At 41.2% G+C, this 15057-nt stretch overlaps 1 protein-coding gene across 1 annotated transcript in view; it reads right to left on the reverse strand.

Moving 5' to 3' along the window:
- Positions 1-15057, reverse strand: part of PPARGC1A (PPARG coactivator 1 alpha) — a 575330-nt gene that overhangs the window by 513527 nt on the left and 46746 nt on the right. The window lies entirely within an intron of this gene.

Genomic DNA, 15057 nt, shown 5'->3' on the forward strand with positions numbered 1-15057 from the left:
GGGGCTGAGCTATGATGCTTGCCAGCTCCTTGAGTACCCTGGGGTGTAGATTGCCAGCTAACTTGAAGGTATCCAGCCTCTCAAAATTTTCCTTCATGGGGTCAGCATTAATGGAAGGCAGGGGATCTCCCTCACCCAGATTTCCCCGTCTCATAGTGGGCATGGGCGTCCCATGGGACTGATGAAAGACCAATGCAAAGTACCCATTTAATAGGTTTGCTTTTTCCTGGGCGTCAGTTGTCCCATCTGGTTTAGCAGGGTTCCAATGTTGCCCTTGCTTTTCCTTTGGCTCCCCACATCTCTAAAAAAGGACTTCATTGTCCTTGATGCTCGAAGCTAGTTAGAGTTCAGTTGCAGCCTTGGCTTGCCTGGTTTGCTCCCTGAAGGACCAGACTTGTGCAGAATAATCCTCCTTGGAGGCGAATCCCATCCTCCATCCTTTGTAGGCCTTTCTTTTTAGCCTCAGGAGGTCTGCTAGATTCCTGGAGAGCCAGGGGGCTGCTGTGCCCTCTTGCTGCCTTTCCTCCGAGACGGAATAGACTTAGCTTGTGCATTGAGGATTGCTCCCTTGAGGAGCAACCACTCTTCCTGAACTCCCCTCCCCTTGGGGTCATGGTCTCATGTTAAATAAAATGTGAGTGTTTGGATAAGCTTGGTCCCTAAATTGTTGTCTCCTAGTTCAATAGCTCTACAGAACTGCCATAACAATGCTTTCGCCCCTGCAACTAGAAGTCCTTATTCCCCTCCACTTCCAAACTTTGGAGAAAATACAGGGTAGCTTTGCACCTTGTAGACTAATTCAATCAGAAATGTATAGTATGAGCTTTCATAAGCAGGGGACTTTCTTCATCAGATGCAGTGAAGGAACTGCAGGAGGTTTGCATGAGAAAATCTAACAGAAGTCAGCTCCCAGAGCTTCCTAGAAATCCTGTCAGGTAATGGGAAGCAAGGTTTGCCCACCATGGAAAAATCAAATCCAGAATCCATAGATCCATACCCAGAATCCATAAATCCCAAAACAGCCAAAGGAGACAAAAGGAAAGTACATAAATTACCTTCACCTGTTTCCAAGCACCCTCTAACTCCTGCTCCTCCACACGTTCCTGGACTTTGCAACTGTCCATCCCCTTTAAGGTACTCAGAGGCTTCTGACATGTAGAGAAGTAATGGACAGAAAACAAAAATACCTTGGGTCATATCTGCTTGAACACTGTTCTCCCACAAATTTAGAGGGTGGGAAGACAACAGAAAAGCTAAACACAGGCTCTTTCACCTCTTCTGCAGCCAGAAAAATATGGTTTCCTATGGGAAGGAAGGAGGAAGCATGGTACTGAAGTCAGATTCCAGCCGACTTCAGTGGACTTTGGATCAAAATCATGTAAGCTAAAACATGACATGATAAGATCCTATAAGAAAAATTGGGCATCAGTGTAACAATCCAAACCAGGCACAGTACTGCTGTAGGAAGAGAAATGACATATTCCTTTGAGGTTTTACCAAACCAATACCCTTGGTTAAGTACTGACAGTCAAAAAGTCCAGAGCTGAATCGATTCAATCTTTGTAGCTTAGTCTAAACTGCATCGGTTGAGCCAATAAGCAAATGAACAGACATTCATTTTGATTCTGGAAATGCAGCCACATGCCTGCACTGGCCTAGGCCAGAAGCCTGGGGGTGCTAGAGTACACCTCTCGGCTTGGCTGGAGAAGATAGCTTGGGCCAAAGCGCACCCACCCTTGGGAGGGGGCAGGGGAAGGGTTGCAGCAGAAGTGCAGACCACCCTGGGATGCTGAGGGACTGTGAGTTAACTTGAATCTGGACAGGATCTACGACACAAGGTCAATAAACTGATTTAACCTAAATCAGTTAAGTCTGATACTACATCCATCCAAATGTATCTTAAACTGGTGGGTTTGGCCATTTTGAAAGTGGATTATGTGCACTGAACTTCTCTTGCGTTACAGAGTTGAATCGATTTCCGAGCACTTATACCAATGTTTGTGTAATTTCTGTCCCTAACCTTTGTATCCTAAGTAGATAGATAGTACTAGGGTATGAATCAAAGTCCAACCAAGATAAATTCAATGTTTAACAGTAATATGTTTCATTTACCTATCCTAAAAGCTGCTCAGTACTATTGACAGACAAATCCTGCAGTCCTTCTGGGGCAAAACTTTAAATCGACAAAGGACCACCATGAGGCACATCAGTGGTAACTGTCCCTGTGCAAAATTATATCCATCATGTATTCCTATTCACTCACAATAAATATCTCAATAAGGCAACCACACAGACCCACCTGGGCACATGGGCCCAAGTAATGAGACCTTTAGTTGAAATACCACACCTAGTACAGCAAGGATGGCGTGTCCAGATTTAGTTGGGTACAGGAAACTAATTTTACTTCTAAAAATGTTTGTAATACAAGGTATCCCCCATTTAGTTTATGATAGGTTCCCTGTAGCAATCAATTACCTGTAAAATGGAGACCTGCTGAGTCGTACTACCCTTGCCATTAATTACCTATGGTTTACCACATTGGTCCTTAATGCTTGAAGGTGCATTTCTACTCTGTAGTGAATACTCAGATATAACACATTCTTACACTACAAAAATGCCCCTGCAAACTTGCAGCTCTGCCCGCTGAAATTAATGGTAAAGTAACTTTGAACTTTTTTCTCCCTGCTCCAAGCACTGCATAGCCAACCCAGCTGAGAGTTAGCTTAATTCTGTTCTTTCTTCTGCATTGTCTGGAATTGTTTACCAAGTTAAAAAGCAGTTATACCTAAGCCAGACACAGAAGCAATGGGGTTAACATAAGTATGTCCACAGAATCATTTGTAGTGGGGATAATGTATTAGAAAGAAAGAACCAAGAATTTGTTTGCCAGAATTTGGAAATGAAATATGTTCTTGTAAACAGAGTAGATTTTATATTCAAATCACTGAGACGACAAACAGGAACTGCATTTTATAGGTGTCATTTTCAGAGAAGAAATGCACTACAAAATTTTTAAAGTGCATTGATATTTTACGTACATTAGATCTGAAGTATTCAGTCTTTCCTGTTCAGTCAGGATATAGTCTGGGCCTTCCTATTTAGCAATATGAGATGCCTGGAAACATTTCAGAGACTACCTGGGAGTCAAGAGAGATTAATAAATCTTGACATAAAATGGACCGCCTACTCTGGCTCCTGCATAACATGGGCCAGAAAATGTCATTGACTAATTCCTGCATGGAGGCCATCACTTTTAGTTTAGCTACAGCCTGGCTTTTAGGAGGACACCCCACAGTCTTTATTTAAAGACTAGCAGTGATGGAGCAGCTAACACATCAGTAAGCAAGCTGATTACCTTCCCTTAAAAACATGCATCTTATTTCTAGATTTAATTTTTCTAATTTTAGCTACTAGCCCTTACATCTTACCATGCTTTTCTCTCCTAGGTGAACTTCCTACTTCTAGAAATCATCTCTTCATATAAGTGATCAAGTTACTTAAACTGAATTAACTGGGCTTCATTTTTGTCTTTCCCTGTCGGACAGATTTTTCCGATCTTAAATCAATCTTTCCTGAACAGTCATCATTAGTAACATCCCCATCACTGAACAGCATCTTCTGTATTTCCTGTCACAGCTCTCTTACTATTGTCTCATTTTAAAGTTGCTCTTACCTATGGGAATAAAATTATTCTTGAAGGAATGCTGGGCATGTGTTCTTGTACCTCCCCTGTCCTTCCCTTTGTCCTCACCAGTGATAAATAGGGGTTTTGAACTACTGCTGCAAGATTTGGAGACTTCAGAGTACTGAAGGGTGTTTGCCATCTCCAATGACTATGCTGGAGAGAAGCTCCTATCCAACTGCCAAATACATTAGCTTCTCTTGATGCATAAAATGGAAATTTGTTTTTCCCCTTATGGTGTAGTTTATGCTGGCTCCCCTTATGCCGGCTCTGAGACTTGTTGTATTTCACAGTTCACAGCTGCTCCAGGCACACTGAATGACTCTTTAAAAACTTCTGTCTTCTAAGGCTACTCTACAATCACAGCCAAAAAAATGCATGTGCAGCCACTTTATTATGGGGCTACAGTGACATCTAGTGGGCAGGTAGGTTAATGTAAAGTTTGTATTCCTTTCAAAAGGTTTTATATATTAAGCTATCTCCACCTGCAGTTTAAAAGTCAACATAATTTTACAAACCAACTTCTTATTCACTAACACATCACTTTCATTCTAAGTTACTTTTGGCTTCTTTTAAGAAGAAAGAAATAATACATTAACTTCACACAAATATCTACAGAATTAACAGCATGTGCTAAAGTACAAAGACTGCTTGCATACAAACATTGATTCTTGTACATGGCAGAACTTACACCTGTGTGTGTGCAAAACATTTACTGATGGCCTGAATAAATATCTTAAAAAATAAAAAGGCTGTAAAGGGATTTAATTATTTAATTTTTTCATGAAGTGTTCAATCTACACTTGATGTTAGAAGTGTTATCTTAACTTTTTGATTAAATTACACTCTTGCATTTCACACAAATCTGCAGATTATACCACTATGTATGACAATCCCAAACACTGCAAGTGGAAGACAACAATTTGGATTGAAATTATGAAAAACACAGTACCTTCATGCTTAAAACAGATTTTCTTTTGTTAAACAATATACCTTTATGGGATCTGAAGGGTATTCTACATTAAAAACAGACTAAGTTATTATATGATTTCTTTTTAATTAAAAGTTTAATGCACATCAACATTTTGCAAATGAAAAACTGGTATTCTGAAAAAAAAAGTTAAAATTCTTCTTTGATAAATTTTTTCCAGAGCACTGAAGCCATCATACAACTGCATGAAAAGGACTAACAATGTCAAAGTCTTTGGTAATTAATTTTGTGTCCTACTACAGAAATATGAAATTCTATCAACATTATCTTGACAAGCATGTCAACTCTTCTTGAAACCTCATACACGTTTTTTTTAGACTTATTGTGATTTTGCATAAATTGTATTATTAAAATATACAAGCATTCATCAAAATTAAACAAAGCACCTGGAAAAATCAAAATGTACTTTAACTAGTACTAGGAAACAGTATTGCCAGAATAAAAAAGATACAAAATAAAAAAATAGATTTGGGTCAGATTTAATATGATACCTTTTATATGCTATGATAGATCTACAGTGATCTACTGCACAATTTCTATCATCTTTACAGCTTGGCTTTTTATATTTAATTTTAGCAAATGTGTCAGAGGTATCATAATAACTTTTATAATACTGCACAGATTTCTTCTAGATACCACAAGGGAGTGGAAAATGAAGAATAAAAAGGTTTTATAAGTTGTAAATGTTTGAGTAAGCATTCTTGCTACCCTCATATATGGTACTTTAGGTATTATGACAATCTAATCAAAACTGGTCAGCAGGACTGAAGTATATCTTTAGTTTGATCATTATAGCAAAGGAAAATATAATATCCACTGAAAACCTCAACCTGTTTCTATATATTGGACTTTTCCCCTTAAAATAGAACATATATCTTCCTTCGTTTACAGTCCTACCTATAATAACAGAGAACCATTTTTAATTAGCCTGTTTCCCCAAAAGATATTTAGGAATATAGATGCAAAATAAAAAGTTATGGATACAGTGACAAACAGGTTTCTATAATAATGTAGCTAGTGAATGTGAAAGTAAGACAGCATTTCTCCTACTAAATTCAAAGCATCTCAGATCAACAGTATATGGTGAAAGATCCAAACAACAGGCTGATTTCTGCCCTGAGTTATACCACTGTAACTGAATGGAGAATAAAGCCTAATATCTTGGACAATGATACAGGGCAACCAGGTGTTATGCATTCTGGACACAGTTCAACAAAATATTTAAGCGTGTGCTTAACTTTCAGGATGCCAAGTTGCCCCACTGACTTAACTGAGCCTGCTAGTATCCTTGCATTTATGCAAGTGCTTAAGTCCCCTGCCCCGGTATCTTGGAACCAAAGTATTGTCAAGATCAAGCACAATGAGAGGAAAAAAAGAAGCCCATCTGGATTCTTCAGAGTTATCTGAGCCTACTGGACTGGATGCATTTTTCATGCCAGAAAAAACACACATGGAAAAAAAATTCCAGATGATAGCCATTGTAAAGTTTAGCACCTATCCCCATATGAATATGTTGGAAGCCCAAGGGAGATGTGCCAGAAAAACATAATTTGAGTATCATCTCTCATCATTCAATACAGTTTTTCAACCCTTTCAAAATTACATTGAAAAATCTATATAATGTGTGCTTAGATTAATGAACTGTTTGAATCTGGATCAATAAGCACTCAAAGATTTGAACTGTTGACACCTGCTGGATACAACTGTAAGAATGCTTCATTCAGCTTATAGCCAATCAGTACTCTGTAACTACAGGGGTTCCACTTAATAAACAAGCAATCTAATATATGACCTCTGTAGATTAATTTCCTGAGAGCAAGTAAATAATCTGAATTCGAAATTTCCATGATTATACATATAATTACAGTATCACTTACCAATTAACACATTGATTTAAACCTTCTTGGGATTATGTACTTAAGTACAAAATAGGTAATTCAGCTATCACTCAAATACTCAACACCTCTTTAAGATGGCAAAATCATGCACCACATAGTACTAGACATCTCATTTCTCTTGTGGAAGAAAAATGTATTATGATCATAGAAATTATGGGAGATGTATTTTAATTATACGTATGCATTATAGCTATTTTATACAATAGCTGGACTGCACTGATAAACCACATATAAAAGCGATTCTTTTACAAGAGACTTTTATAAACTTCAGCCCATCTTAAAGCTTCCCACTGTTTTTTACTTAATGATATATAAATGGCAATATGTGGGGGTTTCCTCCCCACAGCAATCTAGCTATAGTAATCAGTCCTCTAATGCATACAGAAACAAACAGGCAGAGATATACGATGTTTTATTCCTTCACTTCTGACAAGGGCAGTAATTAATATGGGTTTATATTATTTAGTAGTCCTCAATAAAATTGCCTGTTATAAATGTTAATATAGCCCTTTCATACAGCAGCACTGCAGTGAGAAGACAAATGAAATCACTATATACCTCCCATGCAGACATTAGAGAAGTTAAAATATTAATTCAGAGTAGCAAATGAAACTGAGGATGACTGTCCAATGGTCAAGGTTTCTGAGGGATATTTCCTGTCACACACTGTTACTAATATTAAGACCTTTTTATCCTGCTATTCAGCTGGATCTCTTTCATTTCATTTCTACACCTTACAGGGAAAAAGAATTCACATCTAGATGCAAATGGTTATGTTGTACCATTTCTCATTTTCTTCCTATCTATATTATTTTGTGGATAATCCTTTCATATCTGTATGAAAAATAATAGTAGAATATACAATAGCCAACAAGATTTCACACATAATGTTGTATAGATTTATAACTGTATGCCAGAATTAAATATCCTATCTGAATAATTTTTAAAAAATGGAACCAGCAAAACCGAAGTATTCTACTTGTCCTAATTATAAGAAAAGGAAAACACAAAAATAAAATAGAATGAAAGCTTGATACAGCTCTTATTAGTAATTATAAATATAGCCCCATCTGCCTTTTAAACCTCTCCCCTCCAAAAAGAAAACCCTTATTTTTGTGATAAGAATATAATTTTTTGCCGCTTATCTATGTCAGAGTCATTAATGATCAATCATTAAAAATATTTTTCCTGCAACGTTCCTAAAGAATCTGTCTTTCTTCCTACCAAGAAATACTTTTATTAAAAGAAACAGAGGAGAGAAAACTGGATCATTAGTTCAAGTTGTCATAAAATATCAGCTGAGTTCACACAAAAATACTTAAACTTTTAGCCAGCATATAAATAAATAAACAAACTAGATATAGATTTCATAGACATTACAGCTGGAAGGGACCTTGAAGATCATCAAGTCCAGCCCCCTGCCTCAGGCATCCTGCCATCTTCTTCCTGCTCCTCTGTGGAGAGACCATGCTACTAAGAGCACCTATGAAGGCAGTAGATACGTGCATTCTTCTCCGCACGCGAAAAAAATAGTAAAATTGTCCTGAGTGTCAAGCACTATAATTCAACTCTATGAAACTCTAAGGGTTTTGGCAGCTATTCAATAAAACAGAAAACTGAAAGTAGTACAAAACCAGTTCATAATAACAATGATGTATAGTTTCTCAGGCATTACTGATCAGATAACGACCAGTAGTGACCTTAAAACCATACATTACAGTTTAAGTATGCTCTGATGCTCACAACAGATGTGTAGCTAGGAACTAAGTAATGCAATATCACCATAAACGCTCAGACTGCTACAAAGCTGACTTGCATGCATGGATTTTTTCCTCTCCAATGTTATCCCACCAGGAATCCTTATAATGATCTAAAAAATATGTACCTTGAGAAACAGTAGTGTGCTGAAAGGAAAAAATATCAAGCCAAATACAGCTCACAGAATACATGTCTCAGGAAAATAGGTATTTTGGTAGCACTTCCACTTCAGGCATGTCCCCAATTTAGTGGTCACTTATGTGTTTATTAACAGATGTATGTGGGCATCCACTTACACACAAAACACCATCTCTTATTGCTGCTTTTCTCCAATTAATTTATCAACCATCCTGAATTGTAAGCTCTGTGGGTCTTACACTTTTAGACCTGGATGGGCCTGATGCACCTCTAGTGAATATAAGATGAGGAGAACCTCTTTATTGCCTTCAGTGATAAATGCCTATGTGCCTATACAGTGTCTAGCATGACGGGGCTTGTGGTTGCTAGTACAGCACACAACATAAATTATGAAAAGTAAATTGAAGAATTATCTTGTGGTGTAAATGCTGGCTCAAAACGCAAGAGATCCAAGTCCAATTTCTGGCTCTTCCAGAGACCCCACTGAGTCACAGCACAAAGCAGGACCTGAACTGTCTGTGAACTGAGCTCAGAAGCAAGGTAAAATCACCCCAAGCAGAGAGTCAGAGTAATACGGTTATACCGCTTCCTGTATGCCTGAGCCAGCTCTGGTACATGCACTGCACTGCACTGCACTGCACTGCACTGCACTATGTAAACGCAGCCACTGTGCATCCTTTAACTTCAGTAACCCAGAGGGTGGTCAGGTATATAAGTTATTTACCATATTTATTTGAATACAAGACAAGGTTTTTCTCCCGAGTCAGCATGGTGGAGAGCCCCTCCTCTTACATTCATATACAAGGAAACTTCATTAAATACACCGTCTATCATTAAACCTCATTAAATACACTGTCATGCCAAAAGCAGATCATGCTAAGGAATGAAAGCCAACTATGAAGTTAATTAAATGCAGCTAACACCGAGCATGACTATAAGACATATGGCCCCCACAGGGCAAACATGCTGATGGGAACCTACCACATTTTTTTTAAGGAATTTTTTTCATGTTCCAAGCCAAATCAATTACCAGTCTGGGTCATTCAAGACCCATTTGTGGCCCTAACACCAGAAAACATCCTCCACCTGGGGCTTCAGATGCTTCCAAATCATTGGAAATCCACCAAATGTGCAGGCCCAAGCCCAGAGGCTTGGGGTTTGGATGCCCCTGTTCTTTTACTTGCACTCAGCCATATGGCCACAGGAACAAGCTAGGAAGGAGTCTCCCATTTCCACAAAGTGGACGTAAAACCAAGATCATCCCACTGGAAATGAAACTGGGAGGTTAACTATACATTACCTCCTCCTGGGTATTATGCCTTGCTAGAAAAGCAGTTATCCCCAGCAACCAGGAAAACTGCCTTAGTGGTCATTCCTACCACAAAAATAGGTTAATGCAACCCATCTGAATAAGATACATGGTAGTGCTCTTTGACAACAGTGCCCCTCAATGCCAACTCTTTTTCAAGTCATAGTGAGTCACTATATTGAATACGTTTTGATTTCTTCTTCATTCCCATGGCTGAGGTGTGCTTTTCTTTCCCATTTACAATTTTGCCTGTTACTTCAGCAGCCTTCAATTTCTGAATGTCTAGAAACATCATGAAATGGAGTCCCAAACCATTTCCCAGAATCCCTCTGTTGCCCCCTCTCTCAGCCTCTCACATATGATTAGTGTACACCCACCCACCCTCCATGATGTGAAGTTGGACCAGGCTGCCCCGCACCTCAGTTGCATATAAATTTTTGGAGGATCCCTGGATTCATCCCAGTCATGAGCAAGGGACTAATTAGCACATGGATTGTTTGTCTCGGGCTTCTGGAGTATGAGTACACGTGCACATACACACACACACACACCCCGAGTAGTGCTGAGCTGTGGGGTCACAATGGCTTTAAATGCAGTTGATTTTGCTGGGTCTGCATCCAGTGAAACACAATAAATTAAATATATAATAAATCATTAATTTTGAAGCAAGGAAAAGACCAAGGTCCTGGCCTACATGGATGACCTGAACATCCTGTGCCAGAATAAGCGTGCTGTAGAGACAGCCCTGTGGCACACACGGGTCTATGAGGCAACAGCAGGAGCCAAGCTCAATGTGAGCAAAAGCACTTGCCTGGCCGTGGGTGAGCTTGGGGAGCTAGAATCCCTTGGGGTGGAGTCTGACCCTCAGCTGAGCAGAAGGACAGCCTGGGAGAAGGAGGCCAAAACAAAATAAAGATTGGGTCTGTGGCATGTGTGCTGCCTCCCCATGGGCGGGTGAGTGGCTTTCATAAGGCAGTGTTGCTACCAGTCCTTCTATACACTAGTCTTCCCCCACCCCGAGTGTGTCACCCGCAGAATCAGAGAGCCATGTGCGCCTTCTTCTGGGGATCCAGAATGGAGGTGGCGGCAAGGAAGACCCTATACAAAGAGAAACAGGCTGGGGTTACGCATATGCCAGACATCCACCTATTCCTGTGGGCACGGTACACAAGCCAGATCTGCAAGATCAGCAATGAAACAGCCTGTCTTGTCAAGTATTTTACAGGTCACCTCCTGAGACCATGGGGATGTACACACCAGCCCAGGGAAGACTGTGCACCATGGAATACCCCTGGTTCTACAGTGTGCTGAACATGTTCTGGAGTGAGTACAGGCTATAGAAGGAAAGCCCAGAGACCTTATCCAACCACAGGAAGATACAAAAGGCAGTCAGAAACAGAGACATGCTAGAGACCATGGAGCTGCCCCCTGACAACAACTGCCAGGCTGTCTGGGACTGGATCTTCCACAAGACCTACAAAAAGATCACAGAGACTTAAACTGGCTCAGAGCTCACTGTACTTCCAGAAAAGACATGGAGGCACAGAATGAGGTGAGAGACTAGACCCAGCTGCCCCAGGGGAAGCTGTCAAGGTGAGAACAAGACCATTAACCACCTCCTTTGGCTCTGCCCCTAAGCCAAAGGAGTGTGGAAAAAGGTAAGCCAGCTCCTTGAGGAAGTGACATGAGTCAGGCTGATGACAAGGGAGGTGGTGCTGTACGGGCACCTGACTAAACATCAGGGGTCCCAAACAGCCCACTTGGACCAATTTGTATCCTGCATCGGGAGTGCACTGTGGCAATGCAAGAACCTACTGGTATACAGTCACACTGAGCTCAAGAAAACAGATTGCATTAAAATGTTTCTGAGCGAGTTCCAGTCCTACAACTGGAAAGCAGTGAGAGAGGACGCAGCCAACTCCAACTGGAAAAGAAACACTTGGCACAGGCTGTTCAAAGACCCCCTGGGAAGTGAAGTGAAGTGAACATGGTAAAAGACGACAGTGACAAAATTCTGGGGTATTTTTGGTGAAAACAGGGTATCGGGCCTTGGTTCAAGAACCAATCCCGCATTTATAACATTATAAATAACATTGTTTCTTATAAAAAAATTGGTTCCAAGTTACAACATTTCAACTTATGACAACTGGTTCCTGAAAACACATCTTATGTCCAAGGACTGCCTGTACATTTTTAGAGCCAAACACAAGGAGCCCATGAAATGCCAATTCAAGTCCTTGGACATAAGATGTGTTTTCAGGAACCAGTTGTCATAAGTTGAAATATATAATATTTTAGTGGGTATGTTTCCCTTAGTTTCACCTGATTTCCAACTCAATTTTCAGAAGAAAAGGAAACAACAAGCAACAATTCACTCTCCCTATCTTTTGGTTTTGTTTTTTTTTATTTACTAGACCTGGTTTTATAGCTCTTGAATTTTTTTGCATTAGCCCAGCAGCATCGTTTTATAAACGGCCCCATAAGGCCTCCCATCTACAAGTGTTTTAAGAGAGTGCTCCTGGAATGCTAAGAGCCTTACATCACAACCAACACAAAAAATAATAGGTTGCATTATCAATAGAGCTCATCCCCCACTTGGGCAACTCTTTGTTAACAGAAGCTGCTGGGCACAGAGCCATTTTGAAACTGGTCATATAATTGAGGTGCCCGAATGGGAGCTGAACTCATTTGAAAATCTGGCCACATACTTTATTAAAAGGAAGAAATGCAGTAAGGTGGAAAAAAAGAGTCTGGTTTTGCACCTCTATGAATTTATGAGGAGGTTCTCTCACTATATGATCAAAGGTCATGAGCATTTTAGTAGCTCAAGCTGATACTGGTGACAACTTTACAAGAATTCCTAGTAAAGAAGTTAGCTAGTCAACCTTTATCTGAGAGAAGACAAAGATAAAAATGCAACTACACTGATGCTAGAGTTTCCTGTAAGGCAGTGTGTCCCAGGGGCACAACCATGGGGGAGCTGGAGACCCTCCCCTCAGGGGACTCCAGGATTAGGGCTACACACCCCATGGTAAAAAAAGCCCTGAAAAAAGACACTTTCCGGCCACAAGACACCAGACACCGAAGGAACAAAGCCCGCGTGGGTCACAAAGTGCGCCTATATACAGCTGGAGCCGGCAGGTGACATCAGGAGCAATCACCGGCCAGCGAAGATAAAAGGGAGTGCTGGAAGAGAAACAGGGAGAGTGGGAGAGGCAGCAGAGGCTCTCAACACTGGTGACAGGCAGCGCCGGCATGAAGAAAGTATTCAGACCAGAGAGTGGGAACTGAGGTGCTCTACATCGGTGGCAGGCAGCCCCAGTACGTAGGGATGGATTACATTTGGGGAGAGGCACCTCGAGTAGCAGAGAATAAACCCTGCACTGGTCATGAGCAGCACCGGTGTTCAGGGGACAACCTCACTCCCAAAGGAGCCATAGCAGACCCAGAGGCAGCAGAGGCTTCCTACTCTGGGTTCTCACAGGTACCAAGCTGTGGAGGGAGGCTGACTTGGGGAAGGGCAGAAGATACCCCAACAGAAGTACACAGTGAAGCAGCGCCAGGGGGCACCACCTGGCTCAAGTTCTAGGGCTGAAAGAGGGAAGCAGCAGTGGATCCTGATCTATTTCTATTCTGTCTGTCCTCTTATCCTTTCCTTTAAATCCTTTTTTCTCCCTAGTTGCTATTGTTCTAGTTATAGTCTTTTGTGTTGCTGTTGTAGTCTGTCTTTTTTCTGTGGGTGCCTCAGTGGTTAGGTATGCCTCGAGGGGGATATGACTGACACCACACCACCAGGGTGATCATGAGTCTCACCAAGTTGCTGGGGAAGATAGACAAGATAGGCATATCCAGTAGGCCTGTAGCCTATCAAAGAAACAAAGTTAATAACAAAACCCGAAGACAGCATGAAGATCAAAGGTCACCTAAACTGGAGGGATGGACACATTAAAATCAAGTGGCCTGTGTAAGGAAAGGGTGTTAGCATAAGGAAGGGGTGTAGGGGAGGTGAAGCCCCACGAATATCTGCTGGGAGAAGTGACCAACCCCAAGGGACCTACAGAGAAAGCCCCCCTCCACCGTAAATGCATTCAAAGTCATGGCAGGCGAGTTTAGGGGCATTCTCCAAGATGATTGCGGTCCCTCTCAGTGGCCACACAAACCCTCACTGTGCCCACCACCAGGCACACATGGTAGGGCAGCATATGAATGGGTATTTGAAGCAAGACGGGCACACAGTGCTTCCCAAGCTTTTCTTCAGCATGACCCCTGACTCCCAATCCACAGCACCCCACCCCCATGACCCCATCTGCCGATGTTGCAACCTCATTTGGGGCCGTGACCTACAATTTGGGAACTGCTGCTTTAATTAAGGTTTTTCACTTGTCTGCCTTCTGAAGCTTTGCTTCTATTGATATATCTTCAGCATACAGTAATATTTAGTATTTATCTCTCTTTCTATAAAAACTAATTCACCATTACACCTACTTTATAGGCACAGAAGAGCGTGCCTATACACGAGTGCGGAGGCTGCTTTGATGCACTGGATTCCCAGCACTTCGGAACAGACTTGATTAATCGAGTCTGCTGGAGCGTGGTAATTGCCATGCTCCAGCAGCCTCCTATGTCTCATGTATAAGCATCCCTGTGCTTAAAAATGGCAGCAGGGGTGCTTGAACTTAAGTCTGTTGAACAATCTTAATTCAAGCACCCCTGCTGCCATTTTCAAGTGCAGAAACGCCAACACACGAGCCGCAGCAGTGCTTCCATTAGTGCAACTCTTGGAGCTGCTGTAATTAAAGCACCGCTCCCACCACCTCCAGATCATGTGTAAAATTGCTCCTCAAAATCTGCAGCACAGAGAAGCTAAGTAAACTGACCAAGATCACAAAAATAGGTCAGTAGTGGAGCTCAATCCAGAAAGCTGAATCCAAAAAGCTAAATCCAGTCTACTCCTTATCTAAGGAACCATAAAAGTTCCTCACCCACCACATTAGTAGCACTGACTGCTGACAACTGACTTAATGAACTTCAAATGTTCCCAGTCTACACTATTATTGTTGATCAACTCTCGTGTGTATAGTAAAGACTTCCGTCTCAAAGCTTCTCTCCAGAAGAGAGGTTCAGTAGCTTTCTATGCTAAAAGGTCCTAGGTCTGAAACTCAACCTTCACAGGAGGCAGACAGTTTTATTCTTGCATTGCTACAGAGAAACATGATTTCTTCTTGCTCTTGCCAGTTCTTCTGATAGGACTCTTTAGGGGACAATCAGTTCTTTCCCTGCT

The sequence above is a fragment of the Crocodylus siamensis genome, chromosome 2 (genome assembly GCF_052110815.1).
Source record: "Crocodylus siamensis isolate JL-2025a chromosome 2, ASM5211081v1, whole genome shotgun sequence".
Classification (NCBI taxonomy): Eukaryota; Metazoa; Chordata; order Crocodylia; family Crocodylidae; genus Crocodylus; species Crocodylus siamensis.